General features: G+C 36.2%; 1 protein-coding gene and 1 long non-coding RNA gene across 3 annotated transcripts in view; one reads left to right on the top strand and one right to left on the bottom strand.

Moving 5' to 3' along the window:
* The window catches only part of GPC6 (glypican 6), a 1178972-nt gene that overhangs the window by 543227 nt on the left and 616986 nt on the right, over positions 1–18759 (bottom strand). The window lies entirely within an intron of this gene.
* The window catches only part of LOC130540731 (uncharacterized), a 38566-nt gene continuing 34081 nt past the window's right edge, over positions 14275–18759 (top strand). Inside the window, exons 1-3 of the long non-coding RNA XR_008954725.1 lie at positions 14275–14305; positions 15743–15802; positions 16297–16357. This is a non-coding gene — a long non-coding RNA (uncharacterized LOC130540731). The remainder of the gene's footprint in view (positions 14306–15742; positions 15803–16296; positions 16358–18759) is intronic.

Raw genomic sequence — 18759 nt, 5'->3', positions numbered from 1 at the left:
TTTAGCCCAGTAAGGCCCATTTTGGACTTTTGACTTCCACAACTGTAATAGGATAAACCTGTGTTGTTTTAAGCCCTATTTGCAGTAATTTCTTACAGCAGTTATAAGAAATGGATGCATTGCTTTATGAGAATACAGGTTACAACTGTTGCTATTCTTTTTTTTTTTTTCTATTCTTAATTATAAAAACAGATCTTTGGATTAACCATTGTATCACAGTTTGACAAATACTAAAAAGCTATGAAAAATCCATTTGGGTGTTTCTGTTCATAAGTGTTTTTTACTGGCAAATTTTAAGTTCCAAATGGCATTCTGTTCTCGCATACCTCAAAACATCTTCAGGAAGCATCAGGGTACTATTGAAATTTCCTCAGTGACAAATAATCTCTTTTGATATTTCAAAAAGGCTTTTATGTAAATAATGTCAGAGATTTGAAAAACAGCATTGAGCACTTCTATTTGATTCAAAGATCATAAATTTGAATACATGAATTCATATAAATTAGCAATCAGTCTGAAAACTTGTTTTATTTCTTTTGTGCCTCTTATCTAGAAAAATAGGAACTACATTAATCAAAAAATAAATGCAGTGAAAATGAAATGCAAAATCTTCATTAATACACTGGGGGTAAAATTTCAAGTACACAAGTAAAAAAAAAGTCTAACATTTGAATCTCCATCACCATAATTTTGTGTTTTTGCTTTCCTTCACTCAAACTGATTCTCATTCAGAAATTAAGAGGATATTTCACTTCCTTGTACTGGTAATGGTGACTTACAATAAGTAAAACCAGTAGTCTCTACAAGGGAAAAATACTATAAACTTGTAAATTCTTCTTGGACTAAAAAGTGGAACTCACTGAAGATGTGCTTTAACACCTGACTTCCAATCTGTTTTGATACATGAGAGACTTTGGAAAAAATACAAAATGTGTCTGACATCAAAATTTACTCTATAGTGAAGTGTTATCGTGAAATCCCAGTGCGATGTTTAGTCTGGTGTCATGCAAATATTTTTGGAAAAGACGATGAGCACAGATCAAACAGGTTATTTTAAGGACAACTGATTATCCTTTATGAAGTCATTACAGTTTAATGAACTCGAACTGTGATATTTTGATCTGTGTTGTATTACCTTAAAGAGCTAAGGGGAGTATAATTAATAGGCTAAGATCAAAGCTAGGAACTTTACAAATAATTTCTTATTTAATCCTCACAACACCCCCTTGAGACAGGTGTTAGTCACCCCACTCTGTAGTTGAAAAACTTGGAGCTCTGAGTATTTAAATAACTTGCCAAAGTTCAGACAAATTGTAAGTGACAAAGTCAGAATTCAGAAACATGCAGACAGAGTCTGTCTCATGCTAGAGCATGTGTTGTCGGCTATACCTTGTGTCTCCCGTTATTCCCTGCCTCTTCCTCATTTTAGAGGCATCATGTACCACTGCTCAAAGGATTAGTGATGTCATACAAAACCTAAACTCAAAGTAGCGGTGAAAAAATTTTTAACTGTCCTGCTTTCACTTAGGAAAAAAAAATGAATAGCTGAAATAAAGATTTTAAAATATCAAAGTAAATTCAAAGAAGTCACCATAGAGGCCATGTGTGGTGGACTCACACCTGTAATCCCAGCAATTTGGGAGGCAGAGGCAGGAGGATCAATTGAGCCCAGGAGTTCAAGACCAGCCTGGGCAACATGGCAAAACCCCATCTCATTTTGAGGCAAAACCTTGTTTTATTTTGAGGCCTCTCAGTTTGACTTGTAGATTGTTGTCTTCTCCGTGTAGGTTCACACAGTTTTCCGTGTGTGTGTGTGTGTGTGTGTGTGTGTGTGTGTGTGTCCTTATCTCTTCTTATAAAGATACCAATCATATTGGATTTGGACTAACCCTAACATCTCCATTTTAGTTACCTCTTTGAAGGCCCTCTCTCCAGATATAGTCACATCCTGAGATACTAGAGTTAGGGCTTCAACATATGAATTTAGGGGTTACACAATTCAGCCCATAACAGTAAGTTTTTGGGGTACCTGGTTAGGCAGCAATATATAACTAGAAAAACAATTGGACTATTCTATAATAAAAACTAGCCAAATTTATATTCTCCAGCATATTTATGTAGGAAATATACTGATGTCAGCAGTGCACAAGGCAATTGTGGTTGGAAAAATAGTAGTAATACTTTTTATTCGTAATAGTGGCATGCATCCTCATAAAAAATAACAGCAAGAAGAATGATGAGCACCTTCATGTAGCAAGACATGTCTCTGAGCCACACCACTTGCTAAGTACTTGGCAGACAAGATCTCATTTAATTCTCACAACAATGTAACAATAAAGTAGTATCATCTTTGGGTTATAGTCAAGACAACTTGAGGCTATGTGAAAATAGAAGGAAGAAGAGATAATGAAGAAAGTGGTGTCCCAAAACCTTAAGAAAGTCAGGGTGCTTCACTTGGGAGGTAGTTAAGGATTCAAATCCTGAATCTTCCAAACATTTTTATCTTGAGAAACATCATATAAGTGACTTGCCTAAAGTCAAGTAAGGCTCAGGTGAGGCTGAGCTGAGATCAAAATTGCCATCTCCCACCTCAAGTTACTGTGTTCCTTCCATTGCAGTGGTCCTCTTTGGAAAAACATTCTTTTAAAACCAGCTGTGGAGTATACCAGGAAAAATGTGTTCATTTCCTTATCTCTTTCATTCCTCCGTTGTACTGAAAAATTACAAAACCGTGCCACTCACTGGAAAGAACATATTTAGAGAGAATGCAGCCCTAGGTCTGTAGAAAATACCCTTCAGTTAAGAAACATGCTAGGAAAATTATTGGTTCACCATTTAAAATTGCCCTGTATTTGAAACATTCAGATGCGTGGACATCCATGAATGTATTAATATGTTAAGTTTCTAAGAAATCATAGGGATGTGAGGCCAGGCATGGATTCTGAAGTGACTGCAATGCCATTTTAGGTGAACTCCTTAGGAAGCATTTGTATTTTAGAAGTAACAGTTGACAATAGCATCAAGGAAAGAAATCACTGGATCTTTGTTCTACATCAAATGACTGATTGCTGATACTATCATGTTAGCAGAGGATTTTTGTGTTTCAAATCTCTCCTTCTTAGCTATGATAGCCTCATGGGGTGGCAGATGGACCATGCCAGATAGAAGTCTACCACTACTGAGAAAACTGGACAGGTTAGTTGAACTGCAAACACATGCCACATCTCTGTGCTCTATCTAAGCTCCAACTGAGGGAAATCATTTTCTCAAAGGTCATCAATGTTCTATACTGATTTGAACCTGTTTTTCCCTTTTGAAGTTAAACTGGAGAATCAGACCATCGACTGGCAATGTGTAGGGATGTGTGAAACATTTTCCAACTGTGGGCTGTAAAAAGAAAGGGACTTGAAGCAGATGGTGTGTAGTATTAAAGAGCTAATCACTTTCAATGTATTTTGCTACATTACTTAGTAGCACGGGTATATTAAAAGGAGCTGAATTGTTCAAGGTCTTGTACCCCAACCAAAAATTAAGTTTTAAAATGGTGCATGAAGACTGCCTTACTCAATTGAGCACTACATAAAGAATAGAAGCAGTTCCGAACTTCTCTCCTCCTACTTGCAGCCAACAGTATTTGTGGGTTGTGGAAAAGGGAAAGGGAATAGAGAGAAATATTTGCATTTAATGTTGTTGTTGGCCAGAGGAGATATCACTTAGATATTCTCGAAAGAGGGTCCAGTCAGGTTAAAATCTGACATCAATCCATGTTCTTTGTCTTGGATTCTGTTTGGTTTGGTGTGTCTGCTCGTCTCTCAAATAATATTAATAGTATGAAAAGTGCCCTTCAGCAACACCTTGGTGAGACAAATACTTCTATGTAGTAACAGATATTTGCCTAGGGATTTCTTTGTCCTTTTGGCAGTGAAAGAGAGGGAAAGAGAGACCTTTACATAAATCCTGTATCCCAGTTAACTCCTTCCTTTTCTCCATAAATATCCAAAGTTAAAATATCACTGGTGTGGAGAGGAACATGCTATCAAAAATTTCTGTGTGAAATTGTACACTTAAGTTAAGCAATGCTGTAAGCAAAATTATTAACTTATTATTTTATAATTTTATTCTGTATCTATCATTATAATCATTAATTGAATTATTATTAACTTAATAAAAGAAGCATAAGGAGATATAACTATATAGACAGAAATGTTAACATTTATAATATAGGCTATTGGGATTGAGGGTCTTATCCTAAATATTCAAGTGTGCAGACAACCTAGCTAACATTACTGAAAAAGCATGAGATGAGGTTTGGCAGAGAACAAAAGCTAGTAAATGAAGTCCATGTTTATGAATATGACAAGCGGGCACCATGGGAAGAAGCATTGTGGTCTAACCCAAAAATATTATGCATCAAACTTTTAGCATTTGTGAAGTCTCCCTCAAGTGTGGAAACATTCTTCACTTGATCCTACTCTGCAGAAAATCCATGGAAGTTTTACCAAGGCATTCTCCCGAGTAACGTCAGGGACTTCACTCTGGTTTTCATGTTTCTAATGTGAAGAGGAGAGACATAAAAATATGTTACCTCGTCTCTGTGTAACTCCTGCTGCCCTTGTGTAATTCTTCAGGTCCATACAGGCTTTGGAGCTGGGTCCCACAACAAGACATGGATTCTCTTGCAGCTCATTCTGAAGAAAAGCGTGAGACTGAAAGAAATGTTGATGATTTAAGCTTCAAGAATGAAGTTCCTGCACTGATGGTGAGTGTACTCTAAAAGTTGTGGTGCTAGGTACCAGGAATAGAGAGATGAAAAGGACTCAGAGTTAATCATCTTGAAAAGCTCACAGTGGAGCAGGAGAAGCAAATAGGTTACCAGTGATGTCAGCGGTCAAGGCTGTAATAGATGGAGTGTTGATTCCATCCATTTGGGGCATGTTGACAAGGGTTTCCGAGAAGAGTTTATACAAATGGAATGACTAGCCTTTCTTGAGAGCTTATTACAGGACACACATGGTTCTGAGGGCTTTATAATCATTCTAATTTACTCTTTTCAATGAATTATGCAGAAGGCTTTATTAATAACCCTATTTTAGAGATAAGGAAACTAAGGTTTGAAGATATTCAGTAGCTTGTCCAACATCCCATAGCTAAAGAATGGCAAAGTCCAACGTCCAACTCCAGTCTGCAGACTTCTCAGTTCACACACAGGCTGTCATGCCCTACCTCAATGTTAGAGAGACTTCAAAGGAACAAACAGAGTTTATTAAACTAACTGTAAAATGTTCCATGTTTTCTACAAAGAGTTTTCTAGACAAACTGTAACACATAACACTGTTGCCCAAAGACATTTCACCATAATATAAGCAACCTTGTTTCATGAATTGGGGATATCCTGGAACTATTCCATGTAAATGAAATTTTTGGAAATAGCCTCACTTAAAAAAAATCAACGTACTGAGATATACATTTCAGTCATCTCCTACCCCCACCACTAACCCTGGACAAGCACTGAGGTGCTTTCTGCTAGGCTAGATAAACTTTGGTTTTGCATTTCAAGTAAAGGAATAAGACAGAAGGTGTTCCTTTGTTTCTGAACTTTAATTTTTGCTAAAAATTATTTACATTATATATTTTTAGAAATGTTTATTTTTTGACTAACAATTTTTAGAAAAAACTTTTAGGTTCAGGGGTACTTGTGCAGGTTTGTTACATAGTAAACATAAGTAATGGGGGTTTGTGATACAGATTATTGCATCACCCAGGTATTTAGCCTGGTACCCATTAATTATTTTTCCTGATTCTCTCCCTACTCCCACTCTTTGCACTCCAAAAGTCCCCATTGTGTGTTGTTCCCTTCTATGTGTCCATGTGTTCTCATCATTTAGCTTCCACTTATAAGTGAGACCATGCACTATTTGGTTTTCTGTTCCTGTGTTAGTTTGCTAAAGATAATGGCCTCCAGCTCCATCCATGTCCCTGCAAATGACATGATCTTGTTCTTTTTTATGGCTGCACAGTATTCCATGGTATATATGTACTATGTTTTCTTTTTTCAGTCTATCACTGATGGGAATTTAGGTTGATTCCATGTCTTTGCTATTGTGAACGGCGTTGCAGTGAACATACGCCCATTACTGGGTATATACTAAAAGGAATATAAAACATTCTATTATAAAGATACATGTTTCTGGACCCTACAGCTCTGGATATCTCTGAGATTCATCCATGTCAATTCATGAATCGGTTTTGTGTTCCTTTTTCCTGTTCAGTAGTATTCCTTTGTATGGCTACACTACAATTGTTTACGCAGTCTCCTACTGAGGGATAGTTGGGTTGTTTCTAGTTGTTGGCTGTAAATAACATTACTTTCAAAAAGGCATATAGGCACTTGTTTTTTAGAAGAATGCTACAATGAATCATCCCACCACTTACCTGCTTTTCAAAACTTGCAGAGTCCACCACTCTTTGGTTTTGGACACATCAGGCCATTGATTCTGGCTTCAAGGACTCCGCCTCTGCTCATCGGTACCCTTAAGCTTTGACTCATGCCCTCTATTTCTGCATGGCACTTAACCAATTTTGGTCAATGACTTTTGGTTTGATTCAAATCATGTGACCTCAGCGAATCCCACCCATCTAAATTGACCTAAAATAATATCTCAATCCAGTCACCAGGAGTTGAAGGTGTTATGGTAACAGTAAGCAGAGGACAGGACAATTTTCCAAAATTATCCATCAGTTCTTCTTTTGCCTTAAATTTCTAAAATTAATGGACTCCTGCCTTTGAATTAGCTCTCTTTCCCATAGGCAACGAAAACATGTTGAATTAGTTGAAAAGAAAGTTGCAGGGCATGAGAATCAATATCTTTATTATCATGTGCCTTGATGAGAGAAGGTAAATATATGAAAGACAGTGAAGTCTTGCAAAGCTGGCTGCATAATAAGGATGACACAGGGTAGCAGTTTCTGTGCTACACCTCTGGTCAAAGGCTTCATCTCACAGACAAAAGGTTACAACCTCTGGCTTTAAGCTAAATACTTCCATCAGATCCACAGTGAGATATCTGGAAAGCCACTTAAACGAAGTGCTGTCTGTCTGCAGAGCAGAAGTCATAATCCGCAGAATCCTTTGGTGTCTCACGCTGTCCATCATTATTGGCATGTTGGGCCTGGCTGCATGGAAATTAGTTGAACCCTGGCAAAAGGCTCTTGAAGTAGGCCAGACATTTATCATTGAAAATAGATAGAAAACTTGCTTTTTATTTGGTCATTTTTTTCCCCAGAGAGTAAGTTCCATTGAACTTGAAGTGACCCATGATTATAATAGCAATTTTATCTTCCAACTGGAGAGGAGGAGGATTTGGGGGCAGTACATTTACTGCCTAGTCTAAGGGCCTCAAAGGAACTTTTACAAACCATATCTTCTAAAACATCTCCCTGACTGATTTTAGTTTTTTTATGGTGTCACCCACTGCAATCCAATTGTGATGAAATGCCCATTCATGGAGGCACTTAATGTCCTAAGTTCTTTTTAGTATATTTTACATAAACAAATGAACCTATTTCTGAGTGTATTTTGAAATTTATATTTTGATTATCTTTACACAAAATTTGAATAACTTAAGTCATGAGTTTTTACACTGTAAAAACCATCTCTATGCATCATTTATGACCCAGTCAATAAAGGATTTACCCCCTGGACAACTACACTGTGGTACAGTGGTTAGAGTTCTACATTTGGGTCAGCCCATAGAGGCCAAATTCTAGCTTTACCTCTTGCTAGCTTTGTGACCTATGCAACTAGCTTAGCCTGATTGTGCCTCAGGTTTACCATCTGTAAAACTAGAATGATACTATAAAGACAGTAGCTATCTTATAAGGTCATTGTGAAGATAAAATGAGATAACAAATACCTGGCACAGAGCAAGTGGTCAATAAATATTAGCTTTTATTACTGCCCTGTTAGATCCTCTGGAGTGCAAAAGAAATAAGCACAGGGTTAGATCTCCTTCCATAAGAATCATTTCATATGGCTGAGAGGTGGCATGGTGAGGTCTACAGAGAAATGACACAAGGCGGGTACCAGGCAGTAATGTATACTATCAGCATTTTGCGCTGGTGGAAGTCAGGTTTAAATGATGTGTCACATACTCATGGGAAGTATAAGGTGCGGTGTTAATTGTGTAGAACAATCATTAAGTGCAACAGTAGTTGCAGCAGCACTGGGTTTGTCTGGGAGGATTGCCCAGTAGACAGAGGATTTGAGCATAGCTTTCACAGATCGGGAAGCAAGAGAAAGGCAGTTATCATCTTATACTTAACTAGTACATGACTACATACAATGAAGTATTCAAATATTAATTAGGTTATTATAAGGTGGGCATTTTTATTCACAATGCCTAAGTATCTGCCATTGTAGCTAATTTGAAATTAGGTAGGATTATGGTATATGCAAAATACAAGAGAAAATTAAGGAAATTTTACTAATTAAATTGAGCCCATTATCACAGAGCAATGCATTTTAAGAGTGTTCCCTACAAAGGCAAGATGGGAAAACATTTTAGAAACAGAGCAGTCATATTTTAAGACTTTTTTGACTAGTACTGATTTCATCTTTTATTTAGCCAGGGCATGGATGTTTATTTCCCAAAACGTTCCTGATAAATCCAGCAGACTGCTGTATCTTTTTGCAACACAAATGCACATCATATATAGTTGATCCCAATTTAATACAGGACTCTGTCAATCTAAGAATGACGGTGGAAGACTAGACTCATTTGTCTCATAAACTATACTCTGGTATTGGGAAACTGTAGGTCATAAATACCAGGGGGAGGACAATTTACATCAGGGTAAACTACAGAAGAGAAGTTTATGATGTCACAATGAACTGGAGTTGTATATTTATGAAGGTCCAGTGATGGATGCGATTTAGCTATAAGGGAAGATTTTCATTTACCATAAATCGAGCCTAATCAGTTTACTGTTTTCATTAACACATAATGTGTGAAGAATATGCTTAGAGAATATTAAAAGTCTGAAAAAACATAAGGCCTTTGGCTAACTGTAACATAAAAACATGTTTTCTTTGGATTTAACAAATTACTAAGAGAAATGATAATTATTTCATTTTCTACTTCTAAATAGTCTACAACAGAAATTGGTGAACATGAATTGTAAAGAACTTGATAGTAAATATTTTTTACTTTGTAGGCCATATGGTCTCTGTTGAATCTACCCAATTCTGTAGGGAGAGAGAAACCATGGCTAATATGAAAATAAATAAGTGTGACTGTGTTCAAATAAAATGTTATTTACAAAAACAGACTGCAAGATGGCTTTGGTCTTCAGGCTGTAGTTTGATGACCCACAGTCTACAATAAATTAATTTGAAAAGAAAAGCTTACTGTTTGGTTGTCTCTTGTCAGCCTTGTAGCATTGGGTATTTGTTTTCACAGCACATATCATATCACCTTGATTAAAATAAACAAGGAAAGGCCAAAACTGGAAGGGACATATCCTTGTTCCTATATTTTCTTCACTATGGGTCACACAACATGCGAGGATTCATTCTTTGGGCCAGATACAGTGCTATGAGTGAGAATACAGAGTTGAAAAAGCCATCACTCTTTTCTGTATCTTAAAAGATGTTATGAAAAGAGTGGGTCTAACCAGAGAGAGAAAAAAAATGATAAAACAAATGGCACATACTTTGGAAGGCCATAAACTTCATAGGGAAAGAAAGCAGAGAAACAAACAGAATATACTACAGTGGCAACATAGGGAATAATAACTGTCAACGGGGATATTACTCTGGAAGTTTCGTGATGGGATTTGCCCCTTTATATACAGTGGCAACTAATCCCACTTGTCCAATATATTTAGGCTTGCACTATTTTCTTTAGAGCTACTTTCTTATATGTGGTGGGGGTTGTATATATATGGTTCCCAGGGATGCAGATTAGGGCAGTATTTATCTTCAGAGTTGAGATTTTGAATTGAATTAAATATTTTCTGGGACACATGCACCACAAACTCCTCCTCCTCCTTTTATGTAATCCACTTTGTGACTCAACTTGCTGGCTGAATCAGATGCAATACTTAAAAGCCTTTCCACTCCAGTAGCCCCCGATGTAACCCCCCTAAATATGAAGTCACGGAGCAGTAGAGAAGTGGCAATATCTCCCCTGCATTGAGCAAAATCCATTCTTAGGCTGGCTTATTTTCCCCAGAAGTCAGCTAAACTTTCATGTGAATGCTGAAAACTCCATGACACTGCCTTCCTAAATACCTTAGAAATGGCATTTAGCTGTTACCGTGGGAGAGAACTTAAGAAAAATTCAGCACTGATAGAATTACATTTGCTCTTTATTCAATCTTGGTGAGCTTCCTAGGCACTAGAGCACATTGCTTTTACTGTGCTGTCATTTCTGAAAACCAAATTGCACAAAAACTTCTATAATCACCCAAGAGAACTCCTAAGTGGGTTTAGCGTCATTCCATGAATAATAACACTGATAGAGAGAGGGTTTGTGATGTCCCAGGCACTTCCAGACATGGTGACTCATGAAATCCTAGCAGCAGCTCAGGGCAGGCATGTCTCCTTACCTTACTGTAGGGGCACAGTGACGCGCAGAGAGGCAAGCATAACCTTCCGACACTTTAGATCACCTAATACAACCTTTTTGTTTTACAGAAGGTGTAAAATAAGGTCCAGAAGGATGAAGTAACTCGACCAGTGAAGAGGTCAGAGGGTGCTGCCACAGTCAGGAAGGGGCTGATTTTAGACCAGAGTTCTTTTCACTGTTTTCCAATAGTTCTCTACTTTGTGCTTATATACCAATGTGAAATTAAAGAGACAACATGAGATAATGAAATTCATCAAAAGACAGCGCAGAGTAAACCCGCTGCAATAAAAGCAAAACCTTTCAAGGGTAAATGACACCAGGTGCCAGAAATGGGCTTAAAATAAGAGCTTTAAACATTTTGTTGGGAGAGAATTAAGCTCTGAGCTTCCTGTTATTTGCCCGTCCTATCTACATTCAGTGGCTGTCTTCTCATTTGGATAAAATCAGGGTTTATAATATTTTCTGTAGTTAACAATTAGACATGAATATTTTCTTTTTTTTTTTTTTACATATACAACTCCAGGTACTTGAAGATTTCGCTAAATTCACACTGTCCAAAATTATACATACTTTTGTCTGCATTTTGAAATGAATGTCTTATTCATTTATATTCACAAAACATGCACTGTCTGGCATACAATAGGTGCTCAACAAATCTTCATGAAATTTATACAAAAGAGTTCTTTTTTTTTTTACTACTGTGAAATAGAAAATGTTCTCACCTTCTCACCAAGTTGTAATAATAATATTATTATGAATAACAGCTAGTATTTTTAATGTATATTGTGGCCAGACAATGTTCTAAGGGGTTTACATGGATCTACTCTGTTAATCCTCAAAACGATCCTATAAGGTAGTATTAGTATTCCCATTTTATACATAAAAACCCTCCAAGACACAGAGCTGTTATGTAACTGCAACACAGTCCCCAACTAGAAGGTAGAAGTTCCAAGTCCTGCATGCAAACCCAGAATGCCTGTTCCCTGAGCCCACCCTTTTAACGATAAAAATGACTTAGTGAGTTATTATATTTTCATTTTGCTATAGTGAGAGCAACTAAGAAAAGATGAGATTCAAAATTACTGTTATATAATAGTTATTTTGTGCAATAGAATTAATTGTGACAGATTTGGCCAGCTATAAAGATAGTTAAGGATCAAGAGTCTTCATTATTCTAATTTATCTTTTTTCATATAACACATACACAAGTTAATGTGGAATGCCTATCCCACTTCCACCTTGAAGTCCCGGAAAAAAATTGTAAGGCAAACATAAGAATATCATATAGAAAAAGCCCCCAAGTCCATCATCACATCCAAGGATGATGCTGAGACATTCTGCACAGAAATTTCAAAGTTCTTCATTCTGACACATTATCACCCACATATATTTGTGTAAAAGATTGCTAAACACCAAATTTAGGTCTATGAGTTAACTGAAATTATATCCAGAAAAAACTACCCTATTTCAAAGAAAAGATGAAAATGAGCTTTTTATTTCTCACATTCGAGAGAGTGGAAATAAAGAATCCAACAATTTAATGTACCTCCTTGTTTAAAAAAATGCATGAAAGTATTTAATGTCTACTATGAGCCTGGCGCTAATAAGGCCTTGGACATACACGGTCCCTATTTTAAGAGTCTATGAGAAGTATATGTCAACCAAATAGCCACACACACCAAGCACAAAACTGCAATGTGATATAATTAAGACAAAGAGGTGAATTTTTGCTTAAGAACCTCTGAAGAAAGAATTTGATTTAGGGTGGCCCAAGATGACTCCATGAGAAGACAATGCTGGTGCTAGTGTCTAAAGAATGAGTAAATGTCTGCTAAGAGTTGATGGGAAGGAAGAAGGAGGACAAATGACACAAGCTAACACCCTAAGGTGAGAGGAAGTAGGAAGGCCGAGAATGTAAAGAAATAAAATACAGCCAGATGTGCTGGCACAGAAGGTCCCAGTATTGTGGCTGAGATGGGACCGTTGAGATCCTTGTGGCCATGTTAAGGGGCCTTTTGTTTATTCTAAGATGAGTGGGAACCCACTGATTCATTAGCTGTTGTAGCATTTTCTCCAAGTTCATATATTTCCAGGGTGGTCAAGAGACTGAGTGGAAGGGCATGAGTCAGTCAGTCATGAGGCTACTGAACTCTATAGATGCCTTCTACAGTTCCCAATCTAGCTCACAGAAATCAAAATGCACATAAAATGCTTACATGGTTGTTAAGACTTGAATTGTGCTCCCCGCTCTCCCCAAAAAAGATATGTACAAAGGGAAAACTACTGATGCGTAATTGTACATGCTATCTTTCTCTTTGTCAAAAGGATAGACAATGGTAACTACTACAAGATAGAACTACTACAAGAGATATCTCTATCTGTAAATTAAGGCAAAAATCACCCAACTTTTTTCTCAGTTTAAACCCAAATCTTCCTTTCTTTTACTTTAAGCCAATTCAAGATAAAACCTGTCAAATGAATATTTACAGATTATAAAATCATTTCTTGGTAATAAAGCAGTTATATTCATTTCAGAAATTGATGAGAACTTGTATTAACCAATATAACACTGAATAGTTTATTTTTCAGTAAAATACATGAAAATGAAAGAACAATTAGACACATCACTAAGAAATTCCCTAAAGAAAATGGTACGTGGATACATTATAATTTAGCTGGTATAAGTACATGTTTGTGCATTTTTAAAAGATAGATACTGTTTAAGAGAAAGTGCTTAAGACCTAAAACTGGACAATATTGCCAAGAATAAAATACCAGATTGCCCACATGCTAGCTGGGTAACATTACTACTTCTATTAAATTGAAGATATAATAGTATAGACCCCACAGAGATGTTAAAGAGATGACCTAAGTTAATGAAGTGTTCATTAGAAATTTTTCTCTGCATTGACTCCCATTAGCACAATACAAATTCTCATTTCTTCCATCTTAACATAATAATAATCATTACTATTAATAGTATTAGATAATAATCCTCTTTCCCTTTATTCTACTTTGAAGTTAGCTTCAATGTCTCCCTTCCCTTTTTTTTTTTTCAAGCAGATTTTTTTTTATTATACTTTAAGTTTTAGGGTACATGTGCACATTGTGCAGGTTAGTTACATATGTATACATGTGCCATGCTGGTGCGCTGCACCCACTAACTCGTCATCTAGCATTAGGTATATCTCCCGATGCTATCCCTCCCCCCTCCCCCCAGCCAAAAAACACATGAAAAAATACCCTTCCCTTTTTATAACAAAATTCCTCAAAAGTCTTATTTACATTTGCTGCCCACAGTGACTCTCCTCCTATTCTTCCCTAAAACCACTTAGACTTTCACCCCCACTACTCCAATAAAACTGCTAGTCGATACCACGGATGAGCTCTGCATGGCTAATTTGACAGGCCATTCTCATTCTCATACTCTTTTGCAAACTGTTACTTGCTTCTCCTCCTTCCCTCCTCTGTGCTACAGGTTTTTAAACTTGAATTCTAGAACATCATGTTTTCATGGTGTTCTTTCTATCTCATTGGTTCTTTTCCTCGATCGTCTTTGCTGATTTGTCCATTTCTTTGAGATTTCTGAAGCTGGAGTTCTTGGATCTCTACTCTTCCCTACATGCACTCATTTCCTTGGTGATCTCATCCAGTCTTCCATCTTCCATTGGAGATAAGTTTCAAATTTTCTACTTGTTTGCATTAATAAAGTGTTGATGCCAAATTATGTATGGGACCTAAAATGGCAAACTAAAATTTCATAACTAATAGACCCCACATATAACCATAATCCATTGGCCATTATTTATTTATACAAGCTCAATTAATAATATAATGACAGTGTAGAAATATTATGTTATTAACAAAACAACAGATAGTAATTGAGATTAATTTGACCACCTCAAAAAAGATTTAATTGTACAAATAAAGATTTGTGAATAAGAAGCACTTTCAGCACTGAAAAATATCAATAGCAACTAATCAGTCAAACTGTTAAGTGGTAGACAACCCATGCATTTACATTATAATTAATATTATTTAAAATAAATTGTTTTAAAGGGTAGTTGTATATTTTTTGTTATAGGGTAGAATTTGAATTGTAATATGTAATTAATGTATGTTAGCAGCAATTTATCCACTCTCAAAGTGAAAAAAGAAAATAAATACTAATGGTTCAATTCAGTTCTTTCCTCTTCCCCATTATCTATGGCCCACAAAGATCATTCCTCTCTTTGACCCTATATATTATTTACAGTCTGTATTACATAGTTTGGCACTTATATTTCTGTGTTGTTCTTTATTCGGGGTGTATATATACATTTTCTCTATTTGGAAAAATTATTAGCAACTTAAAGGCCAGTTCTCCCATTCCACTTTCTCTAGCCCTTAGTAGTAGTAGCCCTTTGCTTTAACGCATTTGCTGAAAACAATGTGTTCAGAAAGCAAAGTAACAGTTACCAACAGTCCTATAAATAACATATGATATTCCCAATATTTTAAATAGATTTCAATTTAAAGTTTCTTTTTTTCTACCTTACTTTGTATATATTCCAAAGACCTGAAAGTGGGCTGAATCTCTGAGCTTCTTCTTTTTATTCAGAGATAAAGACAATTTCCAATTCTCAAGAAATAAAAATAAACTGTTTTTATATCACTTGCACACGCTGACAAAGGCACCATTTTATTATTCTCTAAACAAGACAGGACCTGATCAAATTATTCTGGATAACATCTGCACAAAACTTGAGCTATCTATAGAATTCACAATGGGTTGACATAGCTGACCATTTCCAAATCTTTTGCAACACCTCTGATATTTTTATGGTTTGTCATCTCCCACAGAGTGATTCTTTCATTCTGCTGCCTTCCTTCTACATGAAAACTTTCTTTGATTCTCTCCTGCTGCTTAGGAGTAAACTCCCTGATGTGTTTGCAATTTATTGTGATCTATTTTCCTTTTTCCGATAAGGATGAATTTTATACCCCCTTCTAATAGTGACCAATGGGAAAAATGTCTTCAAGTGATGTTAGTGACAAAATGCATTGCATCCATTTGGTACTAAATAAGTGATATGTGACTGTAAATATTGTATTGTATTGCCATTTTAATATAGGAAATGTTGAATAAGAATCTACAACAAGAAATAGGCACCAGACAGTGGCAATGAGAAAAGGTAGTTACTGCTTTTTTTCTTTGACTTCTTATTTTATTAAATCCACAAGAAATTTGGCTTTGCCTATTTAACCACGTTCTCTTAAATGGAGGCACAATGAACCAGGTCTGGAGGTCAGCTAATGATGTAGCAAGAGGATCCATTATCAAAGTCAAGACTCACAATCCATTCCTGGTTTGTTTCTCCAATGTGCTTATTTCTTTTAATTGAAGCTATAGCCACCTCAAACATGTCCACCACAGTTCCATCTGCATAGAATGATGTTCTACACATTGTCCACCTTGAAAATATCTGTATCTTTGCAAAATTAGTTCAGGCATCAGGATATCCAGGTTCTTCCCAAGCCTGTGCACCAACTAACTACCCACTGCATCATTGAGACATAGTTTCTTACTCTTTGGAGTAAACTGTGCAAATATTTTTGCTACACACATCTCCCTACAAATTTCTCATTTGCCTATGTTCCTTTGTCTCTTATTTTGATATTTTTGTAGTGAGGATCCATGCCTTCTGGACCTCTCAGTACACTCTGCCTACCACAGCACCTGAAACAAGGTAAGTGCTCCATTAATACTTGCTGATTGTTAATGTTTGGATGACTTAAACATTCTTTGGACATCCTGCCTTATCCTTAACCCACTTGACATCAGTTGGGAGTCACAATATTCTGCTTAACTCTCAACTTTCAGCTGCTGTTGAGTAGACCTATAGGGAAGGCAATTTTCACCCAAATAAGATTATTTTGGGAAGCACAGTTTGTTGGAGGCTGTGTTGTAGCCTCTTGAGCCTGAAGGAGAGAACTGAGATGACAATGCAAGAATGCTGATATATACTCTCTCACCAATTCATATGCATCTGAGGAACAAACACAAAAGGCATGATCCATGAAAGAATCAATACACTGGACTTCATTAAAATTAAAAACTGCTCTGTGAAAGACACTGTCAAGAGAATGAAAGGAGAAGCCACAGGCTGGGAGAAAATATTTGCAGTAGGCATATCTGATAAAATACTGTTATCCAAAATATAGAAAGAATGATTAAAATCAACAATAAGAAAACAAGTCAATCAAAAAATGATCTAAAGACTTCGACACCTCACTGACATACAAATGGCATACAAATCGCATACAAATGGCAAATAAGCAAACAAATGGCAAATAAGCATATGAAAAGATGCTCCACATCATATGTCATCAGGGAAATGCAAAAGAAAACAACAACGAGATACACTACACACCTATTAGAATGACCAAAATCCAGAACACTGACAACACCAAATGCTGGTGAGAATGTAGAGCAACAGAAACTCTCACTCATTGCTGGTGGGAATGAAAAATGGTATAGCCACTTTGGAAGACAGTTTGTCAGTTTCTCCCAAAACTATAAATACTATCCTGCATTCTTGCTCCTTGGTATTTTCCCAAAGGAACTGAAAACATATCCACACAAAAACCTCCATGCAGATATTTATGAAAGCTTTATTCATAATTGCCAAAACTTGGAAGCAACCAAGATATCCTTCAGTAGATGAATGGATAAATAAAATTGTGTTACACCCAGATAATGGAATATTATTGAATCTTAAAAGGAAATGAGCTACCAGGCCATGAAGAGACATGGAGAAACCTCACAAACATATGACTAAGTCAAAGAAGCCAATCTGAAAAGGCTGCATACTGTAGAATTCCCAACTACATGCCATTCTGGAAAAGCAAAAACTATAGAGACAATACAAATATCAGTTATTGCCAGGGATTAGTAAGGATGGAGAGATAAACAGGTGGGACATAGAGAGTTTTCAGGGCAGCATTATTCTGTAGGATACTGTAAAAGTAAACACATGTTATTAGATGTTTGTCCAAACCTACAAAATGTACAACACAAGAGTGAACCTAATGTAAACTATGGTCCTTTTTGATAATGATGCGTCAATGAAGTTCATCAGTCATAACACATGTGCCACTCTGGTGGGGACATTGATACCAGGGGAGGCTGTACCTGAGGTGAGGGGCAGGAGGGGAAAGGTTATGTGGGAAATCTCTGTACCTTCCACTCAATTTTGCTGTGGACCTAAAACTGCTCTGAAAAAGAATGTCTATTCTTTTGAAAAAATGTACTTAGATTCTTTTAGGTGGGAAAGTAAATTAGGTATCTTAAGGATAGACTATTCAATAAAAGAAAGTTCATTGTTGTAAATTTCTAAAAATAACAAAAAGTGATACAAATAGTGTGTTATCAAGCAGACTATATTAATGGATTAGTTAGTTGATTAATGGATAAGAATACTCTGTAGTCAATAATTAAAACATGTTATTCCATGTATATAGATGCTTCTTAAAAATCAGAAAATATCTCAACTATATAAAGTGTCTTTTGTATTAAAATAATTTTAACATGTATTTCAAAGAAAATCTTCACGTGTGATTTCAGTGGATTACCAGTGAAAATTTAACAATATAATCCAAATGAAAATATAACATGTAAGCTCATTCTATTAAGAAACAAGTGTGATTTGAGAACAGAGAACTAAAGAGCACAGTTTTGGGGAAAAATACCCTAGCATTTTGCAGAATCATGAGGTTTAAGGTTATCTTTAAATAAATCAAATACTACTGTCATGAAAAAAATAGTTTTTCAATATAAGGTGGCTTGGATCAATAAATACGGATTCAGAGATTTCCAACGAGAAATGGGATGAAGGAAAAAAGATTATTGCTGTTCCCCAAACTGCTCACTCAGTGTTTATGAAAGAGATCTGAATATCATCAGGAAAATCTCTGTTAGGTCTCTGTGGGATTCAGTGAATTGTGTTTAATTGACTGGCTGAGTAAGCAAATTATGGTAATTTGAAAGAAACACCCCAACCTTTGCATAGAGGGTGTTCATGAATGATTTCCTCTTTATTTTCTTTGTTTTGTGGTTGTAATCAGATCCACGATGTGAAGTGTCATTAAT

This window comes from Pan paniscus, chromosome 14 (genome assembly GCF_029289425.2).
Source record: "Pan paniscus chromosome 14, NHGRI_mPanPan1-v2.0_pri, whole genome shotgun sequence".
NCBI classification, from domain to species: Eukaryota; Metazoa; Chordata; class Mammalia; order Primates; family Hominidae; genus Pan; species Pan paniscus.
Note: the sequence above shows the minus strand (reverse complement) of the source record. Positions and strands in the feature narration are given on the sequence as shown.